The sequence below is a fragment of the Schistocerca cancellata genome, chromosome 1 (genome assembly GCF_023864275.1).
Source record: "Schistocerca cancellata isolate TAMUIC-IGC-003103 chromosome 1, iqSchCanc2.1, whole genome shotgun sequence".
NCBI lineage: Eukaryota > Metazoa > Arthropoda > Insecta > Orthoptera > Acrididae > Schistocerca > Schistocerca cancellata.
In genome coordinates, this window is record NC_064626.1 from 552,268,173 (window position 1) to 552,287,448 (window position 19,276).

The 19,276-nt window shown below is 46.2% G+C and overlaps 1 pseudogene; it reads right to left on the reverse strand.

Annotated features, from left to right (window-relative positions):
* Positions 1-309: 309 nt before the first annotated feature.
* On the reverse strand, positions 310-427 carry LOC126101002 (5S ribosomal RNA; annotated as a pseudogene).
* Positions 428-19,276: the final 18,849 nt, after the last annotated feature.

Consider the following 19,276-nt stretch of genomic DNA (forward strand, 5'->3'; position numbering starts at 1 on the left):
CAATGTGTTCTTTTTTCCATTTCCAGGAGTGTATTACTCAGGAGAAATATGCAATATTATTAAGCTGTTAATTTTTTGAGAAAACTAGTAATTATACAGAGCATTGATGAAGTTAGTTCTCTGAGTAAAAACTTAACTCCGCCCGATTAGACCTGAAGGTACAAAGCCACCGACCGGCCGCCGTGTCATCCTCAGACCACAGGCGTCAGTGGATGCGGATATGGAGGGGCAAGTGGTCAGCACACCGTTCTTCCAGTCGTATGTCAAGTAGCTCCTTAGTTTACCTCACAAGGGTTGAGTTAACCCGTTTGCCAACAGCGCTCGGCAGATCGGATGGTCACCCATCCAAGTGCTAGCCCAGCCCGACAGAACTTAACTTCGGTGATCTGACGGTAACCGGTGTTACCACTGCGGCAAGACCGTTGGCCCCAGTTCTTTGAGTAGCTCAGTAATATGCTTCATTCTCAATGAATCTTTCACTCTACAGCAGAGTGTGATGATGTTCTGAAATTTCCTGGGGAATTAAACTCTGCGCCGGGAGCGGGACTCGAACCTCGGACCTTTGCCTTTTGTGGGTAAGTGCTTCAAGGACTGAGCTAGACACACACTAATAGACACACGGCCGGCCCTCACAGTTCCAGTGTGAAACATTAATTCTGGAAACACTCCCCTTGTTACTGAGTCATTTCTCAGGAATATCCTTTCTGACGGAGTTTGGAGTCACACAAGGCAGGCGAGAGAAGTTGTGTAAAGTTTGGAAGCTAAAATAGAAGTACTCCCGGAAGTAAAACCATGAGGATGGGTAGTGACGCTGCCCACGCAGGGCAAGATTTCAAGTTCGAACTCAGTTGGGTGTATAGTTTTAACCTATTAGGAAGTTCCACAAGGACTGAACTACTCGTATATATCAATAATCATTCACAGTTGTAGAATACATTGCCTGTCTGCCGAAAAAATGAAGCACCTAGGAGGGTAGGAGGGTTGAGAGGGTGTGCGATGTCATTCCAGTGATTGCCAAAAGAAGCCAAATTTACAAAGAACCTGTCGGTATGAGCCTACTTATCACAAAGAAGTTCTACCCGTTCTAGCCCGGATGCATCCACTGATTCGGTTGGGAAGTGTTTCATAAAGCCGTTGTATCTTCCTTTAAGGCAAGCTAGTCCACAACTGTCGTATCTGTTCCATGACACCCTGCAAGAGGTCACTGAGGCGAAACTGACGTCCGTACTGCTCACAGTCATGCTCTGTGAGGGACAGATCTGGGCTCTTGCTGATCATGGGAGTACCTCAACGTTATGCACACAGTTTAGAGAGACACGAGCCATTTGTTAATGAGCTTTGTCCTGCTGAAAAATGGCACGATGACACTGTTGCAGAAGAGGTAACGCACGAGGGCGTATTGTGTCCGTGACACACCGCTGTGCCGTCAGAGTTCCCTCAGTCACTACCAGCCTATGACTCCCCAAACCGTGACCTGGTCAGGAACTCCGCTGTGCCTGTCCAAAACACTGGAATAACGGCACCTCTCCCCAGGTCGCCGCCAAACTCTTCTACGACATTCATCCGTAGTGCAGAATCGCGATTCATTATCGAAGTTGATACGACGACGTTCGTCGGCAGTGCACGCTTCTCAATCACACCACCACTCCAAAAAGCCGTTGTATCGTGAACGGCAGCCACTGCATAGTCGGTGATTCTGCAAACTCGCAGCTGACAGTCTCCTACCACAACTACCGAATCGTGGAGAATTCTACAGGGAGTCCATTTCTCATATTCGGAGGGCAGGCGCAGATGTGAAGGGGTTGCTACCCTGAAGGAAGAAATCGTAGCAGCAAGAAGGAGTTGGTAGGCGCATTTCTACATCTGAAAGATGAAGTCTTTTCATATTTCGTGCCTGTCACTTAGGAGTGGTGCTAGTAGCGCCACTATGAGGATCCAGTTAAGTTTGCAGAAATTACACGCTGTAGCGTTAGTTACCTTTGAGGCTGGACGTGGTGAGTTGATCTTCATCAAGAATGCCTTCAAGGCAACAAAGGCGCCATTACCTCACTGAGCTGAACGAGGTCATGTAATAGGGTTACTACATATTGCAGAAAAACATGGCAGGAATGTAGCCGCTATACACTGTTGCCGTCAGCGGTGGTCAAGGGAATGTACGGACACCGGGCAGCCACGTGGCACTACAAAGAGGGAAGACCATTGTGTTCGGTGTATGGTCCTGTTACATCGTCCGGCATCTGCAGCAGCAAACTGAGCGGCGGTTGGTACCATAATGACACAACGAACTGTTACAAGTCGGTTACTCCACGGACAGGTCCGACCCAGACGCCCTGTAGCGTGAATTCCACTGATTCCACACCACCGCCTTTTCCGGCTTCAGTGGTGTCAAGCGAGAGCTCACTGGAGGGAGGGTTTTCTGGTGAAAACTGGTTCTGCCCCGATGCATGTGATGGCCGTGTGTTGGTTAGAAGGAAGCTATCTGAGGGCCTGCAACCACCCTGTCTGCGTCCTACATACACGGGGCCTACACCTGGAGTTACGGTCTGGGGTATGATTTCATATGATAGCAGGAGCACTCTCGTGGTTACCCTAAATCTGTACGTCAATCTGGTGATCCGACCTGTTGTGCTGCCACTAATGAAGAGCACTCCAGATAATGTTTTCCAACAGGATAACGCTCGCCCACACACCGTTCTTGTGACTCAACACGACTGCAGTCTGTCGACATGTTGCCTTGACCTACATGATCACCGTATTCATCTCCAATCACGCACATATGGATCATCATCGGACGACAACTCCAGCGTCATTCACAACCAGTCAGTGTGTATGGTCGTTGCACAACAGCGCGACTCTTCATTGTGTTGATCAGACATCGTCCACCGGGACACGGGGCAGGGCAACGCAGTGGACTCGCATTCGGGAGGACGACAGTTCAAACCTGTGTCTGACCATCCTGGTTTAGGTTTTCCGTGATTTCCCTAAATCGCTTAAGTCAAATGCCGGAATGGTTCCTTGGGAAGGACACGGCCGCCTTCCTTCTCCATCCTCGCCTAATCCGGCCTTGCGTTCTGTCTCCAGTGACCACGTTGTCGACGGGACGTTAAACAGTAACCTTCTCCTTTTCCTCCTCGACTGGAACCTCCAGGATGAGTATGCCTGCCCTCCATTGTCATACTGTCCAGTATCGAGCCACTGTCACACAGAAATACCCCAGAAATCTGTATATTGTGCGATTTGACCAGACGACCCTCTGGCCTACAATGAGGCCTCTTCCATATTCTGTTAGGTGCTGATAATGCTGTCCCACAAGAAGTCATGGTTTCTGCGTGTTCTTCACAGTGATCATCCGGCATGTGAACCTGTTCAGGCCTCTTATGTATCCTACCTGAGCTGGTGCGTTTCTGGCGCCAGTTTCCATCAATCGTCATTTTGATCTTTGAGTCGACTTCGATGATTATTTGTCTTCTGCTCATCTTTGGCTGTGCGGATTTAATGGTAGCGTGTGCGCTCTGCTGGGGAGATGTATCGGGATCGGCGGTGAGCGAGAGTCACGTGGGACTCTGTACGTAGGCAGGACGGCAAGAGGACGAGTCGGACAACGAAGGAGCGGGGCCGGCGGCTACGGCGTGTTGAGTTATGAGGGCAGATCCACCGCCCATGGTGATGTAGTTTTCCTAGAGGTCGGAAGGACAAGTTCCTTGGAGTATGTTATAAGCTACGCCGGCTATGGAATTGGAGTCTCCGAGTTGCTTCGGTGGGTTGCGTGCGGCTTAATTGAATATGCCAGTGTACTAAAAATCCTTTGGAATTGTTTTCGTTGTTTATCACTTACCTCGGTGTCGTGACTAACTATCTTGACGGCAGTTGAGGAAGTGTGGCCAAGTCCAACCAACTGACACGAAGCGTGGTTAAAGACGTAGCTAGAAGTGCAAAGAGTAGTGAGTAAGTCCGTCTCTGACGTTTCAAGACACGCCAAGATACGTCCTTTATTCTACCTTGTAGTTCATTCGGTAGTTTGGCGTGGAAATGTGCGCCGAGATAATTCTTGTCATCTTAACTTGAGGGCATGATTTTTAGTGAACTTATTAATCAAAGTTTAAGGGCTGGCACTGGCCAAGTAACTCACGGAGGCTAATTTGTTTCTATTCAGTCGTAATGATCACCTGTTCTCTAGATAAGATTGTGTAGTTTACGTCTCAGAATGTTGTCATCCGTTGATGTGTGTTGTGCTACAGATAATTGTCAGCGGTCGACGCGAACATACTGGGAGCAGAGCACCACCGGGGCAGGGAGATGTTTAAGGCCCTGTCCTCTCCTTTACATGTTGGGTTATGTTGTCACTGTTGCGTGATTCCATCTTTCCGGTCGATAATTATAGTATCTGAAGTTCAATTGCAGTGCAAAGTTGAGTACATTTCTATGTCATTTCCTGTCTCGTGGATCTCTCGTATTGATTTGAATCCTTGGTCTGCTCGCGTCTATCGCTAATTCACACGCAATATTGAAGCAACCTCATTTTAGGGGTATTGGCATATGGTCATGTTCTAGTTGTAATCATTCTAAGAATATTGTTGATTAATCAACTGAGTAAGTAAATTTAAAGATTGGTTTGGTCAAAATTAAAGCACCTCCTTAATTGTTTTAGTCATTTGAATATAGTTTTGCTTAGGAAAGTTGGCTAGCCAAACCTTAAAAGATCCGTGTTCATACCCTTAATCTGTTAATCAGCTGATTGGGAGTAGTGAGAGTTTTGATGGGAATTGTGTGGACTTTTGTACTATTTAAGTAAAGCTTTAACTGAGTATATTTACCTAGTCATATTCAAATTTCAAGTTTTTTGGCTCTTGTTCCGGTTAAAGAAATTTATTTGTTATTTGTCCAAGTGATCTGACCTTGAAACGCAGTCTTCTGTATTACTGTGATGGTGATTTTATAAGGCTATTGATTATAATAAAATATGTAGCAACTAGAACGGATTACTATTGTGATTTTGGTGTGTCACCACCATTACACATTTCACTGCCTATTAGTATGCCTGGTAACAACACTATATACGGATAACAGTAAAGTAGGCTAACGGCTACTTTTACGAGAACATTTTATACAGAATAGCGATTCTTGACAATTTTGAGTGGAATACTCTCTTTCAAATTCTAAAGGTTGCAGGGGTAAAATACAGGGAGCCAAAGGCTATTTACAATTTGTACAGAAACCAGATGGCAGTTATAAGACTCGAGGGGCATGAAAGGAAAGCAGTGGTTGGGAAGAGAGTGAGACGGGGTTGTAGCCTCTCCCCGATGTTATTCAATCTGTATATTGAGCAAGCAATAAAGGAAACAAAAGAAAAGTTCGGAGTAGGTATTAAAATCCATGGAGAAGAAATAAAAACTTTGAGGTTCGCCGATGACATTGTAATTCTGTCAGAGACAGCAAGGGACTTGGAAGAGCAGTTGAACGGAATGGACAGTGTCTTGAAAGGAGGGAATAAGATGAACATCAACAAAAGCAAAACAAGGATAATGGAATGTGGTCGAATCAAGTCGGGTGATGCTGAGGGTATTACACTCCTGGAAATGGAAAAAAGAACACATTGACACCGGTGTGTCAGACCCACCATACTTGCTCCGGACACTGCGAGAGGGCTGTACAAGCAATGATCACACGCACGGCACAGCGGACACACCAGGAACCGCGGTGTTGGCCGTCGAATGGCGCTAGCTGCGCAGCATTTGTGCACCGCCGCCGTCAGTGTCAGCCAGTTTGCCGTGGCATACGGAGCTCCATCGCAGTCTTTAACACTGGTAGCATGCCGCGACAGCGTGGACGTGAACCGTATGTGCAGTTGACGGACTTTGAGCGAGGGCGTATAGTGGGCATGCGGGAGGCCGGGTGGACGTACCGCCGAATTGCTCAACACGTGGGGCGTGAGGTCTCCACAGTACATCGATGTTGTCGCCAGTGGTCGGCGGAAGGTGCACGTGCCCGTCGACCTGGGACCGGACCGCAGCGACGCACGGATGCACGCCAAGACCGTAGGATCCTACGCAGTGCCGTAGGGGACCGCACCGCCACTTCCCAGCAAATTAGGGACACTGTTGCTCCTGGGGTATCGGCGAGGACCATTCGCAACCGTCTCCATGAAGCTGGGCTACGGTCCCGCACACCGTTAGGCCGTCTTCCGCTCACGCCCCAACATCGTGCAGCCCGCCTCCAGTGGTGTCGCGACAGGCGTGAATGGAGCGACGAATGGAGACGTGTCGTCTTCAGCGATGAGACTCGCTTCTGCCTTGGTGCCAATGATGGTCGTATGCGTGTTTGGCGCCGTGCAGGTGAGCGCCACAATCAGGACTGCATACGACCGAGGCACACAGGGCCAACACCCGGCATCATGGTGTGGGGAGCGATCTCCTACACTGGCCGTACACCACTGGTGATCGTCGAGGGGACACTGAATAGTGCACGGTACATCCAAACCGTCATCGAACCCATCGTTCTACTATTCCTAGACCGGCAAGGGAACTTGCTGTTCCAACAGGACAATGCACGTCCGCATGTATCCCGTGCCACCCAACGTGCTCTAGAAGGTGTAAGTCAACTACCCTGGCCAGCAAGATCTCCGGATCTGTCCCCCATTGAGCATGTTTGGGACTGGATGAAGCGTCGTCTCACGCGGTCTGCACGTCCAGCACGAACGCTGGTCCAACTGAGGCGCCAGGTGGAAATGGCATGGCAAGCCGTTCCACAGGACTACATCCAGCATCTCTACGATCGTCTCCATGGGAGAATAGCAGCCTGCATTGCTGCGACAGGTGGATATACACTGTACTAGTGCCGACATTGTGCATGCTCTGTTGCCTGTGTCTATGTGCCTGTGGTTCTGTCAGTGTGATCATGTGATGTATCTGACCCCAGGAATGTGTCAATAAAGTTTCCCCTTCCTGGGACAATGAATTCACGGTGTTCTTATTTCAATTTCCAGGAGTGTAGATTAGGAAATGAGACACTTAAAGTAGTAAAGGAGTTTTGCTATTTGGGGAGCAAAATACCTGATGACGGTCGAAGTAGAGGGGATATAAAATGTAGACTGGCAATGGCAAGGAAAGCGTTTCTGAAGAAGAAAAATTTGTTAACATCGAGTATAGATTTAAATGTCAGGAAGTCGTTTCTGAAAGAATTTGTATGGAGTGTAGCCATGTACGCAAGTGAAACGTGGACAATAAATAGTATAGACAAGAAGAGAATAGAAGCTTTCGAAATGTGGTGCTACAGAAGAATGCTGAAGATAAGGTGGGTAGATCACGTAACTAATGAGGAGGTATTGAATAGGATTGGGGAGAAGAGAAGTATGTGGCACAACTTGACTAGAAGAAGGGATCGGTTGGTAGAACATGTTCTGAGACATCGAGGGATCACCAGTTTAGTATTGGGGGGCTGCGTGGAGAGTAAAAATCGTAGAGGGAGACCAAGAGATGAATACGCTAAGCATATTCAGAAGGTTGTAGGCTGCAGTAGGGACTGGGAGATGAAGAAGCTTGCACAGGATAGAGTAGCATGGAGAGCTGCATCAAACCAGTCTCAGGACTGAAGACAACAACAACAACAACAACATGATTTACATACCCGTCGAATATACGCTTATGTATGAAGTTACATCGACAGTCGATCAAGTCTTCTGGCTGCCTCTCCTATTTTGTCAGATATTATAATTGTAATCTCGACAAGGCATTCTTTATATGCCACGCATATGAGCGGACACGCCGACTGGGAGTGGGCAAGGGATGTGTGAGACACAGTGGAGTAATAGCAAAGTATGTGAATTACAACATTTTTCCATCCTCGGTGTCACTGTATGGATGAAAACATCCCCGTATTTTGTTTCCTTTACTGCACAGTTTGTGCATCTTCCAGGAACTCATCAAATCACTTAACCAAGGCCAATTACCAGCCTTTACAATTACAGATATGCCATGAACTGGGATGGTAGTGAGCTAGCATACTACTAGGGAGTGTAAGGACGTGCTGGACTACACACAGTGCCGCACTGCAATAGCAGATTAAGTGTGGTATCCTCACCTCTTGAAGACGAAGGGCGGTGCGTGGGCGACGGCAGCCCTCAGCGTTCGTGCCTGCAGTGGCCTGCGCCGTCCAGCTGTCACGTAATATTTCTATGGGCAGAAAAAAGGGCCGTGGTCACTCAGCTACTGCCAGCCTGCTGCGAAGCACCAAGTTCAGTGACAGAAAGTCCGTTCGAGATAAGGTAGCAGCCGTCGGAAGCATGCAAATATGTTCGATGCAGGCATTCCCCCAGTTCCCGTTGTTTGTGACTGAGTCAGAGCTGTCGGAATGGCGACCAATGGACGGCTGCAGCTAGTTTCGACTGACCAGAAGAAATTCTTCTGACTGGCTCCAAGGCGTATGACAACCCAGCTCCAAAGAGACAAACGCTCATGGGCGTAGCTTCTTGTGTTCATTCTCGTAGCATTCCCGTTGAAGAAAATAAGTATTAGGTTCCTGCTAGCCTTTTAAAGGAACTGTATATCTCAATCTTGTGAAAATTTAATACGTTCTAATGCAATTTTACTCCCTTGAGTGATTTTTCTGTAAAAATGGGTTGCGTAGATGAATCCTGAAAAGCAAAAGGATCTCACTATCCTCAGTTAGCTTCGCTTTCAAAATGAATAAATTTTCCCTCTGCCACACAAGGATCGAATCACAAGAGCCGATAATTGGGGGTCTCCTACTATACTCGTTGGCATAAATGACAAGCATGCATTAATTTAGCTCACTATACAGTGTTAGTGGCATTGGTAGAATCAAAGAGCGAAGGGCAATTAACGTAATTGAGGTCGCATTACAACACGTCTACCTTCTTAAAATATTTTTCAGATAATCTATCAGAAATTGGTGTTCTAATATCAATTTGAAATGTTGGCTTACTTTCTTTTTCGTCCATCAAATCAGGTCTTTTTTTTTCAAAAAAGAGCTCATCATTTAAAAATTTAAGCAACTGAAGCATAAATATTAAAATTTCCACAAGTTATGTTTTTAATAATCATTGCTTTATTTTAGGCATATTCTAAAAATACGACAAATAGTCCTCTTAGCCAGTTCATGAGAACTCTGTTACATTTAATTCTTAAACTTTATCTTTTCTGATTTCCTCTCAGAACCTTCACCTTTACTGTCCCTCTACAACACCCAAGAATGGTCAGCCATAATACAGAGTATATCAAAAAGAATCATAGGATTAAAAAAACCGTAACTATTACGTTATTTCAGATATGTACGTGGACAACGTACCGTTGGACAGAACAAACTCTCGAGTTTTACATGGTACATCAAAAAGAATCATCCGATTTTAAAAAATCGTAACTACTACGTTATTTAAGTTAAATGTATGGTCCATTTTTCTTTGCCGAGAGCACTGTTACAGGCAATACATATCTATCTCGATATGCTTGAGAACTTTATTTATCGGAGACTGATTCCAACGACTTCTTTTACCAACAGGATGGGGCACCGCCATACTGGCAACTGGAAGTGCGGCAGTTTTTAAATCGAAGGATTACTGAACGATGGTTCCGCTCGCACTTAACCAAATGATTCAGCCTTACATTACTCCCCTCCAAGCTCACCGGACCTGACTGTATGTGATTGTTTCTTGTGGGGGTTTACAAAAGGCTCTGTTTCTGTGCCTCCGTTACCAACAACAATGAATGAAATGAGACGTCGCATAACAGCAGCTGCGGAAGCTGCAACTCAAGACATGCTCGCTGCAGTGTGGGAACAATTTGAATACCGCATTGACATATGTCGTGCATCTCAAGGGGAGCATATTGAAAAACTATGAAAAGGTACGAAAAATAACGTTTTGAGTTTCCCGTTCATCAAAAAACAAAATTCATTGTATATGTTTATTAGTTTCAGAAATATTGACGTGCCAAATCGGATGATTCTTTTTGATACACAGTGTACTTTCATTCCATCTTCCCCGGTATCTCTTCTCCTCTCCTTAATATCCAACTAGAAGCGTTGCCTATGCTCTTCGCTATAAAGTCCCAAATTTTCTGAAATATAGTCAATATGGCAATGTAGGAAGTGGAGTTTTACACTTACGCTACAACCCAATCTCTTAAAATTGTCCTATATTGTTTTAACAATGTTCTTGTGATTTGAATGTCTTCAAGTCATTAGAAAGTTATTAGTAGCAGACCGGAAGGCAGTCATGCATATTTTCCTCTGACATTCGTGTATTCTCAAATTCGTGATGCTTCATCGGTTTTGAATTTGAGAACCAACAAAAAAATTGCTTGAGTTTTTAATTTTCCTGAACTGATGAATGGGAATTTCATACACAAATACTGAAAATGGGGTCCATCTTGTGGAAGATCCCTTACAAACTGGTTCATCAAGCCCCATTTGATATGTAGTGGCGGAAGAAATACTTTTTTATACTCAGCAAGCGGTTCAAGTCTCAGGCAGAAAAGTATTCGATTTGGCTAAAAATATACACTCCAATGCTGTTGCTGTCTCCAGCCACCGCACTCACATAAAAAGCAGCGAATTTTCCCGTGGCCATCTTCATGTTCTAATAAAATTCCTGTAGCTACAAATAAAATTAAATACTAATAACTAATTTTTTTTCCTTTGTTGTATTCAGTGCCACATATAGGGTGGGCTGGCAGCAGCATAGGCGCCACTCTTCAAGCGAAAGGCAATAAGTACAGAACATGGAGTCATTTAAAACAACGTAAAGGAGGAAAATACGGCGAAACAGACATATAAAAGGGGAAACATACTGGAAGATAGCGTAAAAAAGGTGGTGATTATAAAAATGGGGATAAAAATCTGAAAAGTGTACACAAAAAACCACACACTGGGATGACTAAAAGGAACACAAGGCGAAGTACGGCCAGAGCATAAAAGTAGCGATGGGCGACGTAGCACATAACAATCACTGACAGTAACATTATGTACAAGTCCAGGACATGATTAGAATCACAAGTCTTGACATCATGGGAGAACGGCACCAAACACATCACTGACGTTGCACACCGAAGATGATGAACAAACTGAAAGGATCTACCAGGGGGATGGAGATGAGGGAGAAGGGAAGAAAGGGATAGGGGCGGTGCTAGAGGGGGGGGGAGGTAGGGGGGAGAGACTTGCATGGGGCGCGCCGAAGGGGCCAGGGAGGGAAGGATGTGGGAGGGAAACAGTTGAGGAGGGGGTGCAGAGACTCAGGGGGGGAAGGAGGAAAATCCATTCTGGGAGAAGGAGGGGAGAGGAAAAGGGGGCCCTGGGGGGGGGGGGGAGGAACAAGGCCAGGCTGCAGTTGGTAGGAAGGGTAGGTATCATGGTGAAGATCAACATCCAGGAGGGCCAGGTGCTGGAAATTGCCCTGATGATGGAGATGGAGGATGTGGAGGTGGAGAGAGGGAGGGATACAGCGATAGAGGCAATGAAATGGGTGGGGGTGGATAGGAAGGAGGAAACCAGGGGCTGGGAGGGATTAAGCCTGTGGACAGTGTAAAGGATGTGGATATGTTGGAGGAAAAGGAGGAGGTGCGGGAAGGGGATGAGGTCATACAGGAGTCATGTGGGGGAAGGAAGGCAGAAAGAGAAGGCAAGGCAGAGCACATGGCGTTCTAGGATTTGGAGGGCCTTATAAAAGAGAGTGGGGGGGGGGGGGGGGCAGGCGGAGATCCAGGTAAGGCTGGCATAACAAAGGCTAGGTTGCATGAAGGATTTGTAAGTGTGGAGGATGGAGGAAGGATACAATCCCCATGTCTGGCTAGACAGGATTTTTTCGGAGGCAGAGGTGGGAATGGGCTTTCTGCTGGATGGTCAGGAGATGAGGGGTCCAGGCAAGGTAATGGTAGAGACTGAGGCCAAGGTATCTCAGGGTGGGGGTGAGGTGGATGGGATGACCATAAATGGTTAGATAGAAATCATGGAAGGAGCAGGTGGTGCGACCTTGATGATTGCCTGGGGTTTAGAGGTGTTGGTATGAAGGAACCACTGGTTACACAAGTGGTGAACTGGTCAAGGTGGGTTTGGAGGGTGCATTGGGACCATTGGAGAGTAGGATAGAGGGCCAGAAAGGCGGTGTCATGAGCATATTGGAGGAGATGGAGAGGTGGGAGTGGCTTGGGCACATCTGCAGTATACAGGAGATAGAGGAGAGGGGAGAGGACGGAGCTCTGGGGGACACCAGCAGTGGGATAAAAGATACAGGAGTTGGTATTGTGGAAGGTGACATAGGAAGGACGGGGTGAGAGAAAGGAAGCGACCAGACGGACAAAATTGATAGGCAGGGCGTAGGTTTGGAGCTTAAAGAGGAGAGCGGGATGCCATACGCGTTCATAGGTATTTTGAGGTCGAAGGAAACAAAAATGGTGGACCGATGGGAGTTAAGTTGGAGGGAGAGAAGGTGGATGAGTTAAGGAGTTGGTCTTCAGTGGAGATGGAGGGTCAGAAGCCACACTGGATAAGGGGGATGAGGTGGGTTTGATTAAGGTGGTGATGGATGCGATGTTAGAGGATGGAGGACCTTACTGAAGATGGAGGTGAGGCAGATTAGGCGATAGGAAGAGGCGACAGAAGGAGGTTTGTTGGGTTTAAGGAATAAGAGGATGTGGATAGTCTTCCACAGGTCAGGGTAGAAGTTGGGAGAGTGGATGACGTTGTATAAATTGGCAAGGACAGATAGGAAAGAGAAGGGACATTCTCTGAGGTGGCAGTAGGTGACACAATTGTGACCAGGGGCCACGTTGCGTTTAGACCAGAGGATACGTTTAATGTCTTGTGCTGTGATTGGAGTGTTTATGTCGAAGGGGGGCAACTGCCCCAAGTACTGGAGATTGGGAGCAAGTGGAGCGACTGAGGTCTCAGTGCGTTCCATGATGGTGGAGAAAAGGGAATAATCAAAGTGGGGAGCATCAGGGATGGAGAAGACCTCAGAAAGGTGGGAAGCGAAGTGGTTAGCCTTACTGGGGTTGTTGGGAAGGGGGCGGTCATTATGGAGAAGGGGGTAATGGGATGCGGAATGGGAACCAGTAAGGCGATGGAAGGCTGACCAGTACTTGGAAGAGTTTATAGGCAGGGCGGCGTTGAGTCTTGTACAGGTCTGGCGCCAGTCCCGGCGTTTCTTTGCTGTGATGAGGAATAACTAAAAATAAAATAGCATCTAATAACAATCGAGACGAGGCAGACTGACATATGTACGCAGAAAACTGATAATACAGATGATAAGCAAGCAGTATTAAAGGTAAGCAGCGTGGGGGGACAGCCGCCGCGTGACTGGATGGAGCTTCTTGGAAGAGCACTATGCCAACAAGACGCGCTGTTTTCTTCCGTGGAGCATTTTACAACTTTGCTTCCCTGTGCGCCGCTGTATTGTATAGACGGGTTGTTAGACCGTTTTGGCAACCAATTAATCATAATAACTAACCTTATTTCCTTCACACCATCACGTGTAACGTGTCCTGCACTGAAGCAGTGAGGACTCAGCATGCTGAAGGCAGTGGGTAAAACATTGCACATTTAATTAATTTAGTGTTTTTATTGGAGTGTTAACACTCTTCGCGACTTTTATTTAATAAGATTCATTAAGTATTTGTATGAGCAATACAGTCGTGGTATTTTCATCCGAATCCATCTCGATGTGACCGAGCTAGATGGTGCAGAGGTTAGCACACTGGACTCGCATTCTGGAGGACCACGATTCAAACCAGCGTCCGGTCATCCAGATTCAGGTTTTCGTAATTTTCCTAAATCGATCCAGGCAAGTGCCGGGATGGTCCCTTTGAAAGGGCACGGCCGATTTTCTCTCTCCTCCTTCCCTAATCCGAGCCTGTACTCCATCTCTAATCTCCTCCTCCTTCTTACTCCCATCTCACTGTGTGGCAACCCATTACCATACATTTGGACAGACCAGTTGAAGCGAAGGAAAAGTACGACATGTAGCTCGTATTATTACTTTACTGAATTGCTTTACTGAAGAGCTTCTCCAAGTACCCATTTACCTACTATCAAACCGAAGACAGGACGATTATTTCTGCATCAGAAACACTGTATGAGATGTATTAGTTGAGAAGCTCTAACGAAGTATAGTTGGAGGGCCTTACACATAGTGCTCCAAACTTTCTCGATTGGGCAGAGATCTGGCGACTTTGTTAGCCAAGGTAGCGCTTGGCAAGCACGAAGACAAGTAGCAGAAACTCTCACCGTGGCATTATCTTGCTGAAATGTAAGTCTAAGATGGCTTGTCATGAAAGGCAACAAAGTACGGCGTTGAATATCGTCGACGTACTGCTGTACTGTAAGGATGCCGCAGATGATAACCAAAGGGGTCCTTTTTTGAAATGTAATGGTAAATGCACCGAATAAAAGACTTTAGGAATGTATGGGGTACTTGACTGACGTATCCGAGAGAAGAGAAGAATGTAGTCTGGTTGCACAGATTGTACTGTGAAATGCAAAACCGCGATACAGGTGCTCGATCAGTCTTAGAAAATATTACTTACCTGAACTATCACTGAATTGTGGTGCTCACTCGAGTAATCTTCTTGCTCTGTAGAACAAATTTAAATACGGTTTCTCAGAATAACTCTCAGTCTATAGCATACGTGTAAATCAGTATAAGTCTGAACTACCGGTATTAACCAGAGATGAATTACACGACTGGCCATTACATCTGCAGCACCATGAGAACGGTGTGAAACAAAAGACAAAGTGGTATGAAGCCTACTGCATTATTGCATAAGCAAATCATTATCATTTCGCCGCTACCGCACAAAGCAGGCATAATGCCATCTACATGCTTACGTAAAGAAAAATTTCGCAGCTGATTTCTCATTCATAAATGGCGTTTGAATGTTGTTTGTGTGTGGGAAGATAGAGTTAAGTCTCGTGTAAAAAAGTCTATCAGCACGTTTCGGAATTCGAAAACAGCAGGATCGTCGCCTATCGACATTCCTGTTTATCGTTTTACGATACTGCTGCTCGTTTTGGTCGGGACAGTGAATATGAAATCGACGGGTTCAGGCGACCGTACCCAATTGCTAATCAGGATCTCGACGGCCCCACGCGACTAGCGATAGATAGGACAGACGTACTGTTCGCTCGGCTCTGCAGGACCATATAGCCGCGTCACCTGCCTTGAGTAATGAAATTGGTTTGTTTGCAGTAAGCCAAGTGGACAGTGCGACGACGTATGGGGCAGCACAGACTCTCAGTGTGGTGTCACCGCCAGACACCACACTTGCTAGGTGGTAGCATTTAAATCGGCCGCGGTCCGTTAGCATACGTCGGACCCGCGTGTCGCCACTATCAGTGATTGCAGACCGAGCGCCGCCACACGGCAGGTCTAGAGAGACTTCCTAGCACTCGCCCCAGTTGTACAACCGACTTTGCTAGCGATGGTTCACTGACAAAATACGCTCTCATTTGCCGAGACGATAGTTAGCATAGCCTTCAGCTACGTCATTTGCTACGACCTAGCAAGGCGCCATTACCAGTTACTATTGAGATTATGAATAATGTACCGTCAAGAGCGATGTTCACCATTTATGGACTAAAGTTAAGTATTCCACCAGCTACGTCCGTTTTTTCTAAAGTCTAATTTCCTTGTCCTGTTCCAGACCTCACGCCAGCCTGCGTGAGCTAAAACGCGTGCCTTTCGGCTTCCTCTAGTAAACCGGTGTTGGCTCTCCTGCCAACCCACAACACTCAGTACGGCGACCGTTGCTGCGGCTTCCATTGATGTGGCAGCAGATAGTTGTGGACCCAACGACAACATCGGACACTAGAGTGACACCAGGCGATTTATTTTCAAGTGATTTCCATTTGTTCTTACAACATCACGACGGGCGTATCAGTGTGTGGAGGCTTCGAGAAGAGGAATGTAGCCATATTGCAAACGTCATCATTATACTGACCCAGGACCAGGCGCGACTATTTCGGGTGTTATTATGTACACAAAACGATCATCTCTGGTTCACGTAGCAAGTAGTTTGGGCAAAAGGCGTTACGTATCTGGCGTATCAAGGATGACAACCTCGATACAGGCGGTGAGCAATATTTTCAGATCTCTCAGCAACTGTAAGCGTAAGGCCATGCGTTGCTGAGAGACTGCTACGTCACCAATTGCCAGCAACTATGACATGTACCCTGGCATGGAGCTGAAGCAGTATGGAATGACGAAGCTGTATCTGTCATCCAAGCACAGTTTGACATGATATGTGTTGTTTCTGTCAAAGGTGGCAGTTCTGCGTACTAAATGTCTCACCCTGTATCCCTCCAAATCATTTGATAATTAAATCATTTATTTTTCATACCAGAGCGTGAATGTCCAATAAGAAAAATTTAATGTAAAACAGTTTTCAACATAAAGTTTCATTGCTCAGATCCCAATTGATACATATGCTGATTACTAATTTCAGCAACGTTAGACCGAAATATTCAGATCATCGAATACGTGAATTATAAAACCCACGTATGTGATAAACAAAAGATCGCAATACAGCTTTGCTGAAATTAGTAATCTGCATATGTGTCAGATGCGATATGGGCAATAAAACTTCTGTGGAAGAATCTTTATTACATTGGTATAGAGATCGTTCTCCTTCTGACAATATCAGTTAATTAAAGTAAAAATTAGTTTTTTGCTGTTGTTGCCAGTACTGCAATTTTAATGGCCAGCAGTGTCTTGGCTTCACTGAATAGTCAGGGGGCATTCTCACACACATCCACGAAGTTTTCTTGCTTAGTAGGAGTAATTTTATTGGTTCCTCCGTATTCACTCTTAATCTTGTGGAAAAATAAAAAAACGGAAACGACTTGCCCAAGGTGGGTGGTAATACTGTAAACAAGAGCACAAAAATTTTATGGACGATTTGTCTGGCTCAGTAAAAAGCATCTAGAGGAGGGGTTAACAAGTTCATCTCACCAAAAGACACAATCGGCGGTACGTATAGGTACGGGCAGCTGGAGTGTTGTCGACTCGACTGTCAATCTCCATCGAGTCAGTTTGTTGCCACATGGCCGTTGGTTGACAGTCGACAGCTTTCATTTTAATATACCGCAGCTTTGGGGTGGTGCTAAGAGCAGCTCAACCTTACTTCCAGCCTAATCGCCCTTCAGGTGAAGCCTCTAGTCCGTGGCTGATGCAGCTGTATTATACTGGCCAGAGCGGCCACTCGTCGGTACTGAATACACAGAGGGCTTAGGTTGTTTGCAGTAATTAGACTGCAGCGGCAACACGCATTTTACATTTACTGGTGCAAGACAGATGACGGAAGCACGACCAGATGTTTAAAGATTCAAATATCGAACCTCTAGTCGGGCCATCGAGCACAGAACGAAAACAGAAGGTGTATCAAAGCGACAACACACCGTACATCAGGATGGATGTAGGGATCAGAATAAAAATATGAAAATTGAATAGGAAATAGGCTGACATGCCGCCAAATCACAAAGACAGAACAATCTATGCAACATAGCGTACGAATTACCTAGAATGAGTCCATTTACAAATATTCTGAAAAGACCTCGAGTGTGACTCTAGGAACAATCACGGAATGAATCTGCATAAGCTCACCATGAACACAGAATACTCTCCAAAGATCTAGCTCAAAATGACTAGAATCGGAATGAAAACAAAATGAAAGCTTATATCACTTGATAATGCATCGAAAAGTCTCATTATATTCTTCTAATAATCACAGACTGCTATGATTCAGCACTTTTGTTTTTCTTCATCCCCTCCCCCTTCCTCGCCCCCCTCTTGACCTTCAGGGTACCTGTCAATTTTAATAAAGGGTGTCAACGTTTGTGATCTGTTTTCTAACAGTCATTGGATGGCAGGTGGCAAAGAGCGTGGGAATTCAGGTAGCGCTCTCATTCCACCTCCTGTTGCAGCACTCACCATTGTTGGCCATTTCCCTAGCCGCTTAGATACCGGATTTACTTGAGAAAATCGTAGAGAATGCCTTCAGGTGTTTCTTTATCTTCCTGAGCCGACAACGTTCCAGCTCAACAACCAGTATCTTTGTAACAGGAAGGCCTTTAAGCCCACATTCAAGTGTCACAGGTCCCCAGAACCTGCAGCGTACCTCAGCTGTCAGCTATGACGACCATTCACAGGCTGGCCGTGGGCAGGCCGCTCGCCAACCACAGCAGTGACCTGTCCAGCTGTGTGTGGATTCCAGTGTGTGCATGGAGAACCATACCTGCCGGTGCTGACAGACTGTGGGCTGACAGGAAGCAGGTATTGACTTGCTGGCGGAACCGACGCACCTCAGCTGTGGACCAAGCCCCAGACCATTGCCCAGACACAGATGAGTGGACTGGGGCTGATCCACTTGACGAATTTGTCGGTGGATCGGTCAACCTGAAGGTCCAACATGTTCGGCTGTGTGTGGGGAAATGTCTCAGCCTGGTCCATGGTTTGGGTATGTCTAGCCTGCTGGCAATCTCCTATCTTGACGACTACCTGCCAGGACTACAGTCTGTAGCAGAGCTTCTGCAAGCATCTAAACTGTCGGTAGCAGTCACAGATTAAATGAAAAGTGATGAGCTTCATTACAATTGGATATATATAGTACCAAAGCAGGGTTCACGATATATGGTACAGTAGCAGTTTGTCATGCCACAAAGTTGACATGTCACCAGCCATTGGATGGTACTCATTATGACAGAGTGCAGGATGGTCAAGACTTGCGATATTAGTGGGTTTGAGCGTAGCCTGATCATGGGTGTTATCATGTGACACACATCATTTTTGAGGCTGTGCAGGTCCAGGATTTCCACAAACCACAGTATCAAGGGTGTACTGTGATTGTCTTGACGGTCAGGTACAGTGTACACCAGTGTGTTGATGGCTCTACTACTGTAAATAATAAACGTGGATGGACTGGCTAGACGAGTGCAAATCATTTGCCACTTGACAGCTGGACAATATCAAGTGATGAGCGGCTGTTATCGACATTGACGCTGGAAAGATATCGGTGCCGGGAATTCCAATACTTTCGAGGATATTTTTTTTTTAATTTTATAAGGAGTTATCAGAAAGTTTCTGTTTCTGGGCGTTGTTGCAGCATATATATAAAGGGAATATAAGTAAAGGGTTAGTATGCCATTAGTATCTTTCCCCGACGTGCATGCGGTGAATGCGGAAACATGAACTATGGCGATGTCGTTACCAAATGCTTCCAAACAGGACCGACGTGCTGTTATTTTTTTCTTGGCTGTCGAACGACAAACGCCAGCA